Source organism: Papio anubis, chromosome 12, assembly GCF_008728515.1.
Source record: "Papio anubis isolate 15944 chromosome 12, Panubis1.0, whole genome shotgun sequence".
NCBI classification, from domain to species: domain Eukaryota; kingdom Metazoa; phylum Chordata; class Mammalia; order Primates; family Cercopithecidae; genus Papio; species Papio anubis.
Window position 1 is genome coordinate 24,633,241 of NC_044987.1, and position 12,111 is coordinate 24,645,351.

A 12,111-nucleotide genomic window follows, 5' to 3' on the forward strand; every position below is an offset into this window, starting at 1 on the left:
AGTTTCACTTTCCTTTCAATTTCATCTTTGAAATTAAAAAAAGTCTACCTTCCCCACACAACACAATCTGCTCCCTTCAAATACTTTAGATATTAAAAAGATACAGGGTAACATCCCCAAAAGAAATGGCACACGTGACAATTGGCTAATGCTTACTAATTCCTTTGCCATTTATATTGATGATGAATTTTCTAATAAACATTTATATGATTCTCACTACATTGTGGGCACTATTCTAAGAACTTTATGTCTATTAACTCATTTGATCCTAACAGCCTTATGGATTAGGTAATATTACTACTCTATGTTGCAGATGAGAAAACTGAAGCAAAAGAATGTTGACTAATTTTGTCAAGGTCACACAACTGGTAAGCTAAGAAATTAGGATTCAAACTCAGGCAACCTGGCTCATGTATATCTTTAACTACAGTGCTATGGTGAAAATATACGTTTGTATTCTTGAGGTTTTATGTTGCTAACATGTTAGCTTATCATCTAAGATTAATGATTGACTCTATCATACTTTCATTAAAATTTTACAAGATATAAAGACAAGCCGGCATGCCAAATACTTACCTAAGTACATGTCATTAAAAACCCGTAGCACTTTGGCACAATGATGCATGCCATCTTAGTGTTCCTGGGCTTTCAAGTTTCTTTAACTTCTAGGTGATGTCTTTCTTCCTTCATGGTTCCTCCAATTTCTTTCTACTATGTTTTTTTCTCATCTATTCTTTTGTTCTCCTAGTCAACCTGTCTTCCTCTTGCCACGCAGCATGAATTGACTTTCTTCCCTGAAAAGAAGCGACAAATTTGCATTTTACTTTAGGAATCACTCTTTTAGGGGTGTGTGTCACATGTACTAACAATATTTAAACTGTGTCTGTTATTTTTTGCCACAGTATGGATATACAAATTAGTGAACCCATTAATGGAAATTTTCTTAAGTTGCCAAAAAAAAAAAAAAAAAAAAAAAAAAAAAAGGGCTGGGGGGAGCTTTGCATTTTGTTTAAATCTTGGTCTCTTATTAATTTTCTTTCCATTGAAAAGAAGTAGCCACATGTATTAGTTTGCTAGGGCTGCATAACAAAGTACTACAGATTAGGGGGCTTAAACAATAGAAATTAAGGTTTTGGTTTTTTTTTTTTTTCCAGGAGTAAATTGTATTTACTGCATACACAATTAACCATAGTGCTCGCACATCTTTAGTGTTGCTTTCATTACAGTCAGCTTGTGTGGAGGACCTTGGAACACACAAACGATCAAAACTCAGCAGAGTTTTTTTTTGGTTTTGAGACTGAGTCTCGCTCTGTTGGCCAGGCTGGAGTGCAGTGGTGTGATCTTGGCTCACTGCAAACTCCGCCTCCCGGACTCAAGCAACTCTCCTGGAAATTAATTTTTTTTCACAGTTATGGAGGCTAGAAGTCCAAGATCAAAGTGTCATTGGGGTTGGTTCCTTCTGAAGGCCATGAAGGAAGGACCTGTTCCAGGTTTCTCTCCTTGGCTTTTAGATGGCTATCTCCTCCCTGCTGCCTTCACTTTGTCTTCCCTGTGCATGTGGTTATGTCCAAATTTCTTCTTCTTATAAGGACACCAGTCATATTAAATTAGGGCCCCACCTTAGGGGTCTCATTTTAATTGAGTTACCTCAATAAAGATCTTATCTTCAAATACATACCTATGGTCACCTTCTGAAGTGCTGGAGGTCAGGACTTCAGTATAGGAATCTCTTGAGTTCCTAACACCACACAAAATAAACAGTATCCATTGGCTAATTTACTCTTATCCTAAAAATTATAATTCTTATGGTGGTGTTTTTCTTCTACTGGCCTTGTCAAAGTATGCGGAAAAAAATGATTGCAAGTAAAGGCCATGCTGTGCTCCTGGAAACCACAGCTTTGCAAAAGTGCCCTCAGGGAGCTCTCCTCCCTCCTCCCCCAGTAAAGACTATGAAAACTGGGGATCACACATCAGATGGAATACTTTCAGTACTGACCTTTTCCTCTACCTTCTCCAACCGGTGTAAGGTCCAGCTGGATTTGACATTTTCTGTGTCTTCCCTTACTTCCCAATATCTTGTGCTTTCAGATATTTTGGATTACAGCAATATCAAAGTCTTTTTGCTTCCCCCATTTGCAAAACTGTGATAGTAATGCCTTCTCATAGAATTGTTGAAGGGTTACATGATATGAATTGTGAGAAAGTCTTCTTAATTGTATATAGATTTTTCTCCCTACTGAAGTTGTGAGATCCTAGGAAACCGGGAACGCCTTAAACTCCCAGTAGATAAAAGTTTAAAATCATTGTTTGCTTGAAAAATTAGTCAAGTCTATGAGAGAGTGTTTCATCCTTTTTTTTTTTTTTTTTTAAACATAGTCTTATGCTGTTGCCCAGGCTGGAGTGTAGCAGCACAGTCTTGGCTCACTGCAACCACCTCTGCCTCCCAGGTTCAAGCAATTATCCTGCCTCAGCCTCCCAAGTAGTTGGGATTACAGGTGTGCACCACCACTCCCAGCTAATTTTGTGTTTTTAGTAGAGGAGGGGTTTCAACATGTTGGCCAGGCTGGCCTCGAACCCCTGACCTCAAGTGATCCGCCCACCTCGGCCTCCCGAAGTGCTGGAATTACAATCATGAGCCACTGTCCCTGGCCGAGAGAGTGTTTTATACTTTCTTGTGAATAACAGAAGAATCTAGTTAAGCAAGATGCAAGATCCCAGAAGGAATATAAATCTGAGGACAGGCTGAAGGTCTGACTTCAGAAGGGGATGGTGGTAATGGTAATGATAGGATTACCAGACGTAGAGTTGAGTCTTTCAGGAAAATGTGTCTCCAAAAGAGCTAGAAAAGAGTAGGTATAGGCTGAATTGTATCTCCCTCAAAATTCATGTGGTGAAGTCCTAATCCCAGTACCTCAGAATGTGACCTCATTTGGAAATAGGACCGTTGCAGATGTAATTAGTTAAGATGAGGTCATACTGGAGTAGGGTAAGCTTCCAATGCAGTAGGACTAGTATCTTCATGTAAAGTAGAAATTTGGACACAGAGACACACATACAAGGAGAACACCATGGAAGCCTGAAGGCGGAGACTAGGGTGACATATCTACAAGTCAACGAACCCCAAAGATTGTCAGCAAATCACTGGAAGCTAGCAGAGAGGCCTGGACCAGCATCTTCCTCACAGTCTTCAGAAGGAACCTGCCTTGCTGACACCTTGATCCTGAACTTCGAGTTTCCAGAACTGTAAGACAATGAATTTCTGTTGTTGGAGCTATTCAGTTGGTCCTACTTTGTTACAGCAGCTCTAGAAAAGTAACACAACAGGGCTGGCAGTAATGAGGGTGAACTGGAGGGTGTATGAGTTGAGGTTCGCTCATTCTAAGAATCAGTGTTTTGGAGTAAGAGATGGAAAGGCAAAGATACCTGAAAAGAATTTGAAGATGGGAAGCTGGGGAACTGCTGCATGAGGCAGATCTTGAGGACTTTAGCCCTGAAGGATGGCAGAATCAAGACTGTTTAGCAGGGATAAGAAGCAACTGCTGTATAAACTTTTTGGCAAGATCTGACTGAGCTTTGGAAGGTTGGGGTGAGAGTGGATAACAGGCCTGACGTGAGATGTTTGTTTGTCCATTATGAATAACTGAGACTGGGATGGGAACTGAAAAGATACGTCAATGAGGCTAAGTGAAATTTTATGTTATGGCAACAAGCAGCCCCCAAATTAGTGGCTTATAAAAATATAGGTTTATTTTGTGTTCAGGCCATGTATCCAATGTGGCTTGTCAGGGGCAGCAGGATGATGGATTATCCATTTAATTTAATTAAATTAATTAATTAATTTTTTTTTGAGACGGATTTTTGCTCTTGTTGCCCAAGCTGGAGTGCAGTGGCGTGATTTCAGTTCACTGCAATCTCTGCCTCCCGAGTTCAAGTGATTCTCCTGCCTCAGCCTCCCAAGTAGGTGGGATTACAGTAATGTGCCACCATGCCTGGCTAACTTTTTTGTATTTTTAGTAGAGACGGAGTTTCACCCTGGTGAAACTGGTCTCGAACTCCTGAGGCTGGTCTCGAACTCCTGACCTCAGGTGAGCCACCTGCCTCGGCCTCCCAAAGTGCTGGGATTACAGGTGTGAGCCACCACAACCAGCCCGGATTATCCTTTTTAAAAGGTGTTTCATGGCCACCACAGCAGAGGGTATGACACGTAGCAAATAACATATTAGCTCCTAAGGCATCTATCTGGAAGTGGCATGTGTTGCTTCTACTAACATTTCATTAATCAAAAGAAGACTTCGAGAGGGTGCAATCCTAACAGATCCCCAAGAAGCGGAAAACCAGGATCATCTGGCCAACAGCACTAACAGCTGCATGGGATCTGAAGGACTACGTAGTCCAGATATTTGTTTATGTCTGGAATACACAGTCCAGATAACATCAGGAAACTAGAATCCAAAGATGTCAATTTTGCCAGCCAAGCCACAGCTATTAAGGGGCAGAACCAGAAACCCTGACGCACTTTCTGCTGTATCCGGCTGTCTCTTTCACAAGAGTTCCATCAAACCAAACACACTGGTTTGGAACACATTGCTTATGCAAAGGGCCTCACCGTTCTCTAAAGTGTACATGCAACATATGCCGTCATTCTTGGTTGTAAAGCAAAGAGACTTATCTACAATAAATGTGTCAATGTGTTCTATAATTTAACAGCCATCTAATCATAATTCCCTAATGCCCCCACATTCTTTAATTAAGAAGAGCTATTTAGGGGTATTTAAAAAGCTTTAGATCGACTACATTTTTATCATGTTTGTCTCCATTACTTCTAGGACTGCTACAGGCCCACTGCATTTTTGAATTAATAAAGATAACCAGCATAAAGCTAACCAGAGAAGTTTAAGCCAATATTCAAAAATAAATATTCAGTAGGTCTCAGTGTAGTATGGGGTTAACCTGAGGTTACTCAATCCCTGCACATTGCAAAGAATAGGCTGGCCATTAACCAGTCCCTGAAAGATAACCTGTAAACCCTTGACTATCCTGCCTAATAAGAGTACCTTTGTCAACCTGAGATCTTGGGCCACATAATAGTGTGTTTATGTTATCAATGTGATTTATGATGAATGCCTTTATTTTTATAACAATAGTTTATATTAACAATGTGATTTATTATGAATGCTGGCGTTTGTTTCCCTGGGTTCCTGAGTGATATGGTTTGGCTCTGTGTCCCCACCCAAATCTCATGTTGAATTGTAATCCTGAGTGTTGGAGGTGGGGCCTGGTGGGAGGTGATTTGATCATGGGGGTGGGGTTTCTATTGGTTTAGCACTATCCCTTAAGTGTTGCCTTGTGATAGAGTTCTCATGAGATCTGGTCATTCTAAAGTATGTATCACCTTCCCCTTTGCTCTCTCTCTCTTCCTGTTGCTCCGGCCATGTAGGATGTGCTGTCCTCTCCTTTACTTTCTGCCATGATTGTTAAGTTTCCTGAAGCCTTCCCAGCCATTCTTCCTGTACAGCCAGTTAAACCTCTTTATAAATTAACCAGTCTCAGGTAGTCCTTTATGGCAGTGTGAGAACAGACTAATACACTGAGCCAGGCTGACCTCTGTGGGTGCTGGAGACTGAGTTGTTAAGGTCAGACTGTGGGAACTCGTTACCTATGTGACTGGTTCAAAATAAAATCCCCCATCACCAAGGCGTAGGTGAGCTTCCCCAGCTAGCAATATTTCGTATGTGTTCTTACACACCATTTCTGAAAGAATTAAGTGCTATCTGATGACTCCACTAGAAGCCACCTGGAAACTCATGTCTTGCTTCTCCTGGAATCTGTCCTATGTGTCTTTCGCCTTTGCTGATTTTTATCTGTATAATTTCACTGTACTAAACCATAAACATGAGTAAAACCGTTTTTCTGAGTTCTGTGAGTGTTTATAACAAATCATTCAACCTGAGGGTGGTCTTGGGCCAAGCCAGAATGGCCTGGGATTTGACAAAGGACATTCAGATATATATTAATTTTTACATAGATTAACAGTCAGTATGCATAGTTTACTAGTAATGTAGCTGAAGGTTATTTGGAGGTTAATGTCCTCTCTAGGAAAGAATAACAGCATATCTGCAAAATATGGGCCTAAAATCATACCTTTAACCCACGGTAATTGATATGGTTAAGCTTTGTGTCCCCACCTAAATCTCATCTTGAATTATAATTTCCACAATCCCCACGTGTCAAGGGAGAGACCAGGTGGAGGTAATTGATTCATGGTGGTGGTTTCCCCGTGCTGTTCTTGTGATAATGAGTGAGTTCTCATGAGATCCAATGGCTTTATAAGGGGCTTTTCCCCCCTTTACTCAGCGGTCTTCCTTCCTGCTGCCTTGTGAAGAAGGTGCTTTGCTTTCCCTTTGCCTTCCGTCACGATTGTAAGTTTGCTGAGGCCTCCCCAGCCATGCTGGCCTGTAAGTCAAACCTCTTTCCTTTATAAATTTCCCAGTCTCGGGCAGTTCTTTATAGCAGTATGAAAACGAACCAACACAGTAATTATTTTCTTATCTGTTAAACTACTGCCTTTTCTGTTCAACAAAAGTTAATGGAGGCTTGTTCTAGGTTACAAAACAGTAGACTTGTGAAATACAAATAAACCAGGTTTGTGAAAGTGCAAAGGTGAATTTTGAATTAAAGGAAAAAAGAAACACAAATGACTTTTATGAATTTATTTAAATGCATTTTATTGTTGGCTTAAACATTTCTCTCCTTGACTGGAGAATGTCTCAAGTGTCAGTTTGTACATGGACAGGCTTGCAGAGAATCATTTTGTTATTTGAAATTTGAACTATTTTTTCATATTAAATAAGGTAATGTTAAATTGCATTGCTATCTGTAAAGTGTTATATAAAAGCGTTACTAGTGATTCTCATGGGCAGTGAAGCATGGTGGACAGCTTTTTATGCATCATAATTTTTCTATCCTAAGCATATCTTTTTGGATTGGAGTGTCATACCCGGGGGTTTGACTGGATGTAGTCTGGTTGACAAGAGCAGGTTGTAGCAGACAGGAAGGACTGAGGCTGCAAAAATATCTGTTGGAGAGGATGGGAAGCCACCGAAGTAGGGGGAATAACAGGAAATACTGTGGTAAATAAAACACACAATTGTTGGGCATGGCGACTAACGGGTATCTGGAAATACGTAGACTAGGGGAACGGGAAGTATAGGAACATGCTGCATGACAGAGTTTATGTGGAGTCACGCAGACATGGTTTTGAATTCCTGCTTTATCAAGGGTGTATGGTTTGTGGGTGACCAAGATTCTCTAAGCCTTAATTTTCTTAAATGTAAAACAGGATAATAGAAACTACTCGAAGGAATTATTGCTTAGACAAATTTCGACATATGTGAGGCATTAACATAGTGCCTGGAAAAATAGTAAGTGCTTATTAGCTATTAGCTTATATATAAATTTAGGACTCCTTGGGGGAGTGGTGGTTCTTTACAATTAAGAATCCATTGGTTTCAGCTTTGTGGAGAGGGATGTTTCTGGGCTTAGGAACCACTGAGATCCTCAGAGGGAGAAGGAGGAAGGGAGCTCATCCACACCTGCCTGCTACCACTTCCACCTGTTACCATTTGAAGGATGATTTCATATATTCTTGGGTGAAAGAGACACATTTGCTTTTTATCTTGCTGCTGTGGGAGGTAAGTCTATTCTCAACAGCTGCCAACACCTCACTATTGCCCCATGGGTGAGTTTGGCAGAAGGTTCTTCAAGACTTTGCTGAGCTCCAGCCAAGCATCAGTTTCTTTCTCATTAGCCTGGTATAGTTTTATACCACCTGGAGCACAGGTGGTGGTTAGGGGACAGTTATTGACACACAGATAAGTGGAAACGGTGTGTAAGGCAAAGCCCCAGCATAGGCATTTTAGTGGAACTCAACAGAGCTAAAACATACCCTATTACATCGTCAGAGGTAATGAGACATTTACAGCATTTGAAGTCCTCTTCCAATGTATTTGAACACTTCATTTAACTTGGAATGATCTTAATTATTCTTCACACTTGGTCAAAACAGACCTAACCATTTGCAGAAGACACATGGGCCATAAAATGTATTAAACGAGCCCAAGAAAGCATCACCAGGAAATACAAAGCATTTGCATTTGTTTTTTATTCTCAGAGGTTGGTAAGAGCAGCCCCTGTAACTAATGAAGGAGTTGACACTGAGTCAGTGTAACTTAGGCAGCTAAGTGGGCAGCTCCAAGGCCACACAGTTCATCGTTACCATGGGTGCACCTTACTATAGTAACAATGAACAGCAGAGATGGGGCCTCATGCTGAGGAAAAGAACTTAGAGAGGTGGAACAGATGGCCTGTTGTCTGTTTCTACTTTGGGCATGACAGATGAGCAATGGATCCAATTATATCACTGGAAGGGGAGAGCCATCTGAGACATTTGTGATCTATAGGGCTGGCTGTGGAGCTATAGAGCAGCACCAGGTGCATTCAGGCAGTACCTGCTTAGGAGTAGCTATGGTAACTGTAGACATGCTCCAAGAAGTCATAACCTGGACCACACATTGCTTGGGAAAGGAAGTGTGAGGATGGGAGGGGCTACCACCAAGCTCAGCAGATGGTTCCTGCAGTCTGTGCAGGCAATGTGGATGTAGACACTTTACCTTCATCACAAAATACTGAATTAAAAAAAGACCAACTTTTCTTTATCCCTTTGTCAAAGAAAGATTAAGTGTTCACTTGTTGATATCACTTAGTTCAGCCACTCTTTGTGTTTCCTGTGAATGCTGAGAAAAGAGATGATTATTTCACATAAAAGTAAATGATCAGCATATGTCCTAATAGAAGTTTCTCTAAAGTTGGTTTTATAATACGTTATAAGTGTAACTCAATGAAAGATTCCTTATCAAATAAATTTGGACAATCCAAAATTAAATGAGTCTCTTCACTAAAGGACTTACTTCACAGTCTATGTTATGCATTATAAATATCCAAATACAGCATATAAAATATGGTATTCCCAAATCTTCTTTGACTAAGGAGTGCTTTTTATTTAGAGTATTTGGCTGAGGAAGGAGTAAGGGTATATTTTAGACTAGTGTTTTGCAGAAATGTTTTTGAAAAAGGCTACTCTGGAGCCTGCTGGGAATAATTTGGATGGAGAGCTAGTGACAAAAATCAAACAGTTTAGGACGGTAAAAAGTAATGGAATTTAACTGCTCTATTTAAGACCATGAAAACTTCTTTACTTGCACTTTATCCATGTGTGAAAATGAGGACAATACCCCAGTTTTGAATTTTCTCATCAAGCCTCCATACTTTTGACTATATACACAGCAGTGGGAATGTTAGATCATATGGTAGTTCTATTTTTGATTTTTTGAAGGACCACCATACTGTTTTCCACAATGGCTGTAGTAATCTATATTCCTACCAGCAATGTGTAAGGTTTCTCTTTTCTCTACATCCTCACCAACACTTGTTACTTTTGATTTTTTGGTAGTAGGCATCCTGATTAGAGTGAGGTGATACCTTATTGTAGTTTTGATTTGCAGTTCCCTGATGAAGTCATTATGTCAAATATATATCTGCACTCCTATATTTATTGGAGCCCTATTCGCAATAGACAAAATGTGAAATCAACCTAAGTGCCCATCGGCAGATGAATGGATAAATAAAAGGTACGTATACATAATGGAATACTACCTGGCCAGAAAATAATAAAGTCCTGTCATTTGCAGTAACATGAATGAACCTGGAGGATATTAAGTGAAATAAGCCAGACACAGAAAGAGAAATACTGCATGATATCGCTAATGTGTGGAATCTAAATTGTTTTGTAAAAGTAGAGAATAGAATAGTAGTTAACAGAGGATGGGAATGGTAGGTGAGGGAGGGATGGTGAGGTTAGTCAATTGGCACAAAGTTACAGTTAGATAGGAGGAGTAAGTTCTGGTGGCCTACTGCATAGTAGGATGACTAGAGTAGAGTTAACAGTAATGTATTACATATTTCAAAATAGGTGGAAGAGTATTCTCATCACAAATGAATGATAAATATTTAAGGTGACAAACATGGTAATTTCTCTGATTTGATCATTGCGCAATTTATACCTGTATTAAAACATCATGTTGTACTCCATAAATATATGTAATTATTATTTTATGTGTCAATCATAAATTTTAAAGGCTTCCATGCATGTAGCCAGTATTCTTGAAGGTTAACCTGTCTTTCTTTTTTTTTGAGTTTTGTGTTTTTTAAATTCTCATAGATTTTTGGGGAACAGGTGGTATTTAATTACATGAGTGAGTTCTTCAGTGGTGATTTGTGAGATTTTGTGGCACCCATCACCCAAGTAGTATATACCAAACCCAATTTGTAATCTTCTATCCTTCACACCTTTTCCCCCCAGAGTCTCCAAAGTCCATTGTATCATTCTTATGCCTTTGTATCCTCATAGCTTAGCTCCCACTTAGGAGTGAGAACATACAATGTCTGGTTTTCTATTCCTGAAATACTTCACTTAGAATAATAGTCTCCAATCCCATCGAGGAAAGGCATCCCTCTCTTTCCTAATGTTTCCATTCAGTCATTCAAGTTATGATAATAAAATATAAGCTGATTCGTGGAAGAGTTTTCCAAACAGGAGGTACTAAATGAAAATAAAACTTATCTAATGATTGACATATACGACTTTGTAGTTAAGAAGGTGTAAATTCCAAAGGCCATGACATTCTCAAAAACTTTGTTGAAGAACGCAATAACCTAAGAAGTGGTGTCTATGCTTTGTACAATGACATAGTTATATTCATCTCCCAGTAATTGTTTGCAGTGGTAGCATAGCACATTTGCAATCAGAGACGTGATAAAGAAGTTCTGCCTCAGAAAACATATACTGAATAATGTAGGATTAATGGTTATATAATTCCCCTACGTATGCAACATAAATATACTCAATTACATATGTTTTCAGGCCACTAATAATCAAATCAGCCTAGAAATTCTCTGCTTTGTATTCTTGTGGCACCAAGTTGATAGCAGACCTCTAGCTCAATATTAATCTTCTTAGAAAATCTTCGTCAATAATGTAAAGTACAATGGAGACTTCAGTGCAGCAAGCTCATAACAGAAAATACTGCAATTGGGCTTGGTGAGCAGGGTCTAGAGAGGAACATGCTCACTCCAAGGCTGCTGGTATTAAATATGTTCAAGTGTGTTACAGGTGAGCAGGGAGTTACTGCATCTGCCAATCTCATCGCAGTCTCAGGCCTTAAGTGGTTGCCCCCTCAGCACGAGGGAGAGCTGCAGAGGCTCAGTTGGCAGATGAATGGACATGGTCAGGAGAGAGGGGATGCCGCTCAGAGGCACAAGCTGGTTTGATCTGGTGGGAGATGCAGGCTCTGCTCCAAGCTCTGTGTCCAGCTCAGAGCTGCAGTCCCTACCTTTCACACTGCACCTTGTAAATCACAGGCTTGGACAGCCTTGAGGCCACTGGGTGTACTAATGTGCTCTCATATATTGCACTGAGAGCTGCCCACTCAGATAACACCCATAAATCTTGTTATTTAGTGGTGAGTGCCCTGGAGAAGTAAGTGTTATATTTGGAAAGAAAAAATTAATCATCCAAATTAAGTGGGAAGATTCTGGTCTGATGCAGTAAAAGCATGATTGAAGGGGAAAGAAGAGGTAAGCGGGGGTGTGGGGAAGAATATTCACATAGACATGTGATTCTGTGGTTGTAAGCAAGAACTCAAGCTTTATATTCCTTTGTTCAGTGCTGTAAATAATAAAGCCTTGATATAACAGTATAATAACAGATTATCATAATAACTACCACTTATTGAGTGCATATAATATGGCAGACACTGTGCTAAGGCTCTCATGGGCTTTAGTTCACTTAATTGTCAAAATAAATAGATGCCATTATAATCCTCATTTTATTTGGAAGCAAAGGCTCAGAGAGGTAAAATAACTCCCTCAAGGTCACACAGCTAGTTAGCAGTAGAGCTTGGTCTTCCAAGTCCAAAGATGAGAGCTGTTTACTACTGATGAGTCATACTATTTGAGGTGAGGAGGTAAAATAGGTTTTAATGAACAGATAACATG